The sequence below is a fragment of the Toxorhynchites rutilus genome, chromosome 1 (assembly GCF_029784135.1).
Source record: "Toxorhynchites rutilus septentrionalis strain SRP chromosome 1, ASM2978413v1, whole genome shotgun sequence".
Lineage (NCBI taxonomy): Eukaryota > Metazoa > Arthropoda > Insecta > Diptera > Culicidae > Toxorhynchites > Toxorhynchites rutilus.
Window position 1 is genome coordinate 103,240,665 of NC_073744.1, and position 7,396 is coordinate 103,248,060.

The window sequence follows — 7,396 nt, forward strand, 5'->3', positions numbered from 1 at the left end:
ATTCGCGAAAGCCGAACAAAGTAGGCATCGTTCGAATGAGCGTCGTAGCAGTTTGTAGTAGAGATGGGCAAACCGTTCATGAACTAGTTCACCAAAAAGAGTGAACGAACGATCGTTCTTTTTTACTGGGCAACAATTCACATGAACTGCTTACCCAGTTCAGAACGAACCGTGTGAGCAATTCCAAATGAAATCGACAAATGACAAAACATGAGTATTTTTGATTCGAATGAAAGTTTGCATTCCGTTTGGGTTGAAGGAAATATGAGTTTTCCACAGCCAAGCGTAACTTTTGAAAAGGGCGTATCGATTTTAGTAGGAGAAATCTTTGATAATTTATATCTCAAAAACTATGAGTCGTACCGAAATAGTGTCTTAGAAAGAGTTATAGAGTATTGATGTCTAAACATGAAAAAATTAAACACTGAGAAAAAAATTAGTACTCTTTATTTATTTACAAAAAAATATAAGAGATTGTGTCCAAGACACGACCGCATTGTTGACGTAGAACTACGCTGTTATTTTATTCAAGTCGCTTGTTTATAACTTCGGATATTATTTTATAATGCTGTGAATTTTAGAAATAACTGTTTAGTAGAATGGTTTGATCGCCCTGAAATGACATTTTAAATTGTAGAATCGGTTGTTGATAATTCATTGATGATTCATTATCGCCCTCGCAGAACGATACCCTAATCTTATCGTATGTCACAATTTGTTTCATGTCATTGCATTGAAAATTTATCTCGAACGCTGAAAGCTACTAAAAATATAAACACTTCTCATCGTTTTGCGCTATTCTCAAAAGAAACGCTTATGTTAATATTACTGGCCTCGAAAAAAGTTGCATTACTTTCTCATGCTCGAGAGAAGCGCAGCTGTCACCCTTAGTGGAGGAGGTTTTGCTACTAGCAAGCGAAACCTAATCACATACAAAATTCCAGAACGACATTTACTTTCTTGGTGACTAAACAAGCGAAATAAACTCTTTTTGTAAATATCAACAACCTCGAAAACAGTAGCAATGCTTCATTATGATCATAATTAGCGCAAATGCAATCCTAGCCGAAGTCAGTGTTGCGATTAGCACGCTAACCCAAATAACATTTCAGTAAGACATTCAAGATGCTTGGTATTCCCAAATAATTTTTGGCGCTCAACCACCTGCTTCGCCATAACGTCAGTTTAATGCATTTATGCATACTCAAAGGCATCAACGAAGCCCTAATGATGACGGAAAACAAGCAATATTAACAGCTTGGAAAAAGACTGAATTATGCTACACAGCTTGTTCTCTGCTGTAACACCCATTGATGCGAATTCGCTGATGAGTTTGTCAAGAGCGGCCGCCTTCACCACCAGCGGTTGCTGCCTGGGTAACGGCGTTTACATTTTCGACCGACGCGCCGAAATCGCCGAAATGCCTCGAAATTTTATTGCCCCTGGAAATGCGTTCGTTTTAACGTAGGACTACGTCTTTCATTTCTATACCGGGGTGTAAAACCAAAGTTTCGAAAACGAAAGCGTTACGCCGGAGACCGAGATTTTGAGCGTTAATAGCTCTTAAACAACTGAACGAAATGGTATGATAAACACTTCATTCGAAAGATAAAATGTCTACGCGTCATATACTTGTTACTTTTTCATCCAAAAACTTGTTTCAATAGTCTTAAAATTGCTTTCAAAACAGGCTATTGAAATCACCAATCGGTATATAAGCGAGCGCCGCTCGTAAACCCACTCAGTTATGATTGAACAGCGATTGGAGCATGTTGTCGCTGTTGTTGTGAAGCTAATTTCGTTTATCATGAAAGCGCTGGGGAACGGTGTCACCAAGAGCCTGTTTGTGCACCTAAGGCCAGAAGGGAATCCATCAGGAGGAGAGTGATGCCACGGTCCCGCTTGAAACATCGGAGCAGCCGCCACACACACACATACACGCGCGGAACTCTCGTTGCTATCATCGTTGCCGAAAAATAATCTGCCAGTTCCCCTGGGAATTGAAAAATACATTCATGCGAAAGAGTTCATTTTAATGTTTTCTATCCATATAACACTGCAACCAAATACATTTGGTTTTGTGATTTTTCAATCAATCGTAATTAATAGGAAAGCGGTCGAAAAAATGTGATTGACATCACACCCGAAGCACCTCGGTCCAAAGCTATTGCTCTCCCATCGTCCTCGGTCAAAAACACCTGATTGGCTATTGCCAATCTGAAGCAACTCGAAACAAAGTTTTGCTCTCCCATCGTCCTCGGTCGAAAACACCTTATTGGCAACACAACCGAAACACCTCGAAACAAAATGTTGCTCTCCCATCGTCCTCGGTCGAAAACATCTGATTGGCAACACACCCGAAGCACCTCGGTCCAAATCTTTTGCTCTCCCATCGTCCTCGGTCGAAAACACCTGATTGGCAACACAACCAAAGCACCTCGAAACAAAATGTTGCTCTCCCATCGTCCTCGGTCGGAGACATGTGATTGACATCACACCCGGAGCACCTCGGTCCAAATCTTTTGCTCTCCCATCGTCCTCGGTCGAAAACATGTGATTGACATCACACCCGGAGCACCTCGGTCGAAAACATGTGATTAACATCACAACCGAAGCTCCTCGGACCAAAACTTTTGCTCTGTCATCAACCTCGATAGAAAACATGTGATTGACATCACACCCGAAGCAATTCGGTCCAAAGCTTTTGCTCTCCCATCGTCCTCGGTCGAAAACATACGATTGGCAACACACCCGAAGCACCTCGGTCCAAAACTTTTGCTCTCCTGTCGTCTTTGGTCGAAAACATCTGATTGGCAACACAACCGAAGCACCTCGAGACAAAAGTTTGCTCTCCCATCGTCCTCGGTCGAAAACATCTGATTGGCAACACAACCGAAGTACCTCGGTCCAAAGCTTTTGCTCTCCCATCGTCCTCGGTCGAAAACATGTGATTAACATCACACCCGAAGCTCCTCGGACCAAAACTTTTGCTCTCCTGTCGTCTTCGGTCGAAAACATCTGATTGGCAACACAACCGAAGCACCTCGAGACAAAATTTTGCTCTCCCATCGTCCTCGGTCGAAAACATGTGATTGACATCACACCCGGAGCACCTCGGTCCAAAGCTTTTGCTCTCCCATCGTCCTTGGTCGAAAACACCTGATTGGCAACACAACCGAAGCACCTCGAAACATAATGTTGCTCTCCCATCGTCCTCGGTCGAAAACATGTGATTGACATCACACTCGAAGCACCTTTTTCCAAAACTTTTGCTCTCCCATCGTCCTCGGTTGAAACATGTGATTGACATCACACCCGAAGCACATCGATCCAAAACTTTTGCTTTCCGATCGTCTTCTGTCGAAAACACGTGACCGGCGACAGATCTGGCGCATTTCGACCAAGATAACTTTTGCTCTCCCATCGTCCTCGGTCGAAAAAATGTGATTGACATCACACCCGAAGCACCTCGGTCCAAAGCTATTGCTCTCCCATCGTCCTCGGTCAAAAACATCTGATTGGCTATTGCCAATCTGAAGCAACTCGAAACAAAGTTTTGCTCTCCTATCGTCCTCGGTCAAAAACACCTGATAATCAACACAACCGAAGCACCTCGAGACAAAATTTTGCTCTCCCATCGTCCTCGGTCGAAAACATCTGATTGCCAAAAAACCCGAAGCACCTCGATCCAAAGCTTTTGCTCTTCCATCGTCCTTGGTCGAAAACATGTGATTGACATCACACCCGGAGCACCTCGGTCCAAATCTTTTGCTCTCCCATCGTCCTCGGTCGAAAACATCTGATTGGCAACACACCCGAAGCACCTCGGTCCAAATCTTTTGCTCTCCCATCGTCCTCGGTCGAAAACATCTGATTGGCAACACAACCGAAGCACCTCGAAACAAAATGTTGCTCTCCCATCGTCCTCGGTCGGAAACATGTGATTGACATCACACCCGGAGCACCTCGGTCCAAAGCTTTTGCTCTCCCATCGTCCTCGGTCGAAAACATGTGATTGACATCACACCCGAAGTACCTCGGTCGAAAACATGTGATTAACATCACAACCGAAGCTCCTCGGACCAAAACTTTTGCTCTGTCATCAACCTCGATAGAAAACATGTGATTGACATCACACCCGAAGCAATTCGGTCCAAAGCTTTTGCTCTCCCATCGTCCTCGGTCGAAAACATACGATTGGCAACACACCCGAAGCACCTCGGTCCAAAACTTTTGCTCTCCTGTCGTCTTTGGTCGAAAACATCTGATTGGCAACACAACAGAAGCACCTCGGTCCAAAGCTTTTGCTCTCCCATCGTCCTCGGCCGAAAACATGTGATTGACATCACACCCGGAGCACCTCGGTCCAAAGCTTTTGCTCTCCTGTCGTCTTCGGTCGAAAACATCTGATTGGCAACACAACCGAAGCACCTCGAGACAAAATTTTGCTCTCCCATCGTCCTCGGTCGAAAACATCTTTTTGGCAACACAACCGAAGCACCTCGAAACAAAATGTTGCTCTCCCATCGTCCTCGGTCGAAAACATCTGATTGGCAACACAACCGAAGCACCTCGAGACAAAATTTTGCTCTCCCATCGTCCTCGGTCGAAAACATGTGATTGACATCACACCCGAAGCACCTCGATCCAAAGCTTTTGCTCTCCCATCGTCCTCGGTCGTAAACAACTGATTGGCAACACACCCGAAGCATCTCGGACCAAAACTTTTGCTCTCCTGTCGTCTTCGGTCGAAAACATCTGATTGGCAACACAACCGAAGCACCTCGAGACAATATTTTGCTCTCCCATCGTCCTCGGTCGAAAACATCTTGCCAATAAGATGTTTTCGACCGAGGACGATGGGAGAGCAAAATATTGTCTCGAGGTGCAACCGAAGCACCTCGAAACAAAATGTTGCTCTCCCATCGTCCTCGGTCGAAAACATCTGATTGGCAACACAACCGAAGCACCTCGAGACAAAATTTTGCTCTCCCATCGTCCTCGGTCGAAAACATGTGATTGACATCACACCCGAAGCACCTCGATCCAAAGCTTTTGCTCTCCCATCGTCCTCGGTCGTAAACAACTGATTGGCAACACACCCGGAGCATCTCGGACCAAAACTTTTGCTCTCCTGTCGTCTTCGGTCGAAAACATCTGATTGGCAACACAACCGAAGCACCTCGAGACAATATTTTGCTCTCCCATCGTCCTCGGTCGAAAACATCTGATTGGCAACACAACCGAAGCACCTCGGTCCAAAGCTTTTGCTCTTCCATCGTCCTCGGTCGAAAATATGTGATGTGATGAACATCACACCCGAAGCTCCTCGGACCAAAACTTTTGCTCTCCTGTCGTCTTCGGTCGACAACATCTGATTGGCAACACAACCGAAGCACCTCGAGACAAAATTTTGCTCTCCCATCGTCCTCGGTCGAAAACATGTGATTGACATCACACCCGGAGCACCTCGGTCCAAAGCTTTTGCTCTCCCATCGTCCTCGGCCGAAAACATGTGATTGACATCACACCCGGAGCACCTCGGTCCAAAGCTTTTGCTCTCCCATCGTCCTCGGTCGAAAACATGTGATTGACATCACACTCGAAGCACCTCGGTCCAAAGCTTTTGCTCTCCCATCGTCCTCGGTCGTAAACAACTGATTGGTAACATAACCGAAGCACCTCGGTCCAAAGCTTTTGCTCTCCCATCGTCCTCGGTCGAAAACATGTGATTAACATCACACCCGAAGCTCCTCGGACCAAAACTTTTGCTCTCCTGTCGTCTTTGGTCGAAAACATCTGATTGGCAACACAACCGAAGCACCTCGAGACAAAATTTTGCTCTCCCATCGTCCTCGGTCGAAAACATGTGATTGACATCACACCCGGAGCACCTCAGTCCAAAGCTTTTGCTCTCCCATCGTCCTCGGCCGAAAACATGTGATTGACATCACACTCGAAGCACCTCTTTCCAAAACTTTTGCTCTCCTGTCGTCTTCGGTCGAAAACATCTGATTGCCAAAAAACCCGAAGCACCTCGATCCAAAGCTTTTGCTCTTCCATCGTCCTCGGTCGAAAACATGTGATTGACATCACACCCGGAGCACCTCGGTCCAAAGCTTTTGCTCTCCCATCGTCCTCGGTCGTAAACAACTGATTGGCAACACAACCGAAGCACCGCGAAACAAAATGTTGCTCTCCCATCGTCCTCGGTCGAAAACATGTGATTGACATCACACCCGGTCCAAATCTTTTGCTCTCCCATCGTCCTCGGTCGAAAACACCTTATTGGCAACACATCCGAAGCACCTCGAAACAAAATGTTGCTCTCCTATCGTCCTCGGTCGAAAACATCTGATTGGCAACACAACCGAAGCACCTCGAGACAAAATTTTGCTCTCTCATCGTCCTCGGTCGAAAACATGTGATTGACATCACACCCGAAGCACCTCGGTCCAAAGCTTTTGCTCTCCCATCGTCCTCGGTTCTGAATATTTTTTCCACCATCAGTGGAAAATTTTCGTATCCAATATTGGATGCATAACATGAAAAGCGGAAAATGTTTCACATCGCGAAAATCAAGTCATTTTCGAGCGATTATTTGCCTTCTACTCATATAATGCTGCGACCAAATACATTTCGTTTTGGATTTTTTCAATCAAGTGCGTAAGACGTAAGACCACGTCTTTCGGCAATTTATTAGAGGTGCAATGAATCTTTAGGAATTCCCGCTCTACGCGCACTGGCAAACAATGTTTACTCAACAATTTCTCAAACGAGAAATGGGTGTTGTGAGAAAGGATTAGCGAACGCGAAAACGACAAACGGGAGAAAGATATGTTTGGAGGTTGAAGGAAATTGGCAGAAAACATCTTCATTCTATCATTCAAATAATGTGATTCATACCACTTCGTTTTACCAGAAAGAGTTTCTTAATGCTCAAAGGAGGAGTCGAGTCCTCCGAGGAAATTACCCAGTGCAAATTAGAGTCGACTATCGATTGCGGCATTCGTACACAAATAATTTTATAATGCAGTTTCACCAAAGTGATTTCTTCGGATATATTCACTACATCATGTCATGTATTTCATATTCTTCATTATTAAATCCATATCCATGGCACCTATCGGTAACGAATTATTATTGAAACCACGATTTTCGCTAAATGCTTCTTTCAGTTCGGCCTGTAAAAAACTTTTCTGAACTCTAATCCATCAAATTTGGAGCCCTGAAAAGGGCCGTTGATTATATGCTAAGCTAATATAGCACGCTCTCCTCGGATACGATGGGCCAGCTGGATGTCCTTGGGCATGATGGGCAGCTCGTTAGTTTTTCGGTGGTAAGGCACACGAAGTCAGCTCGGATGAGCGCACCAGCCGCAGAAAAGTTTTTTGCA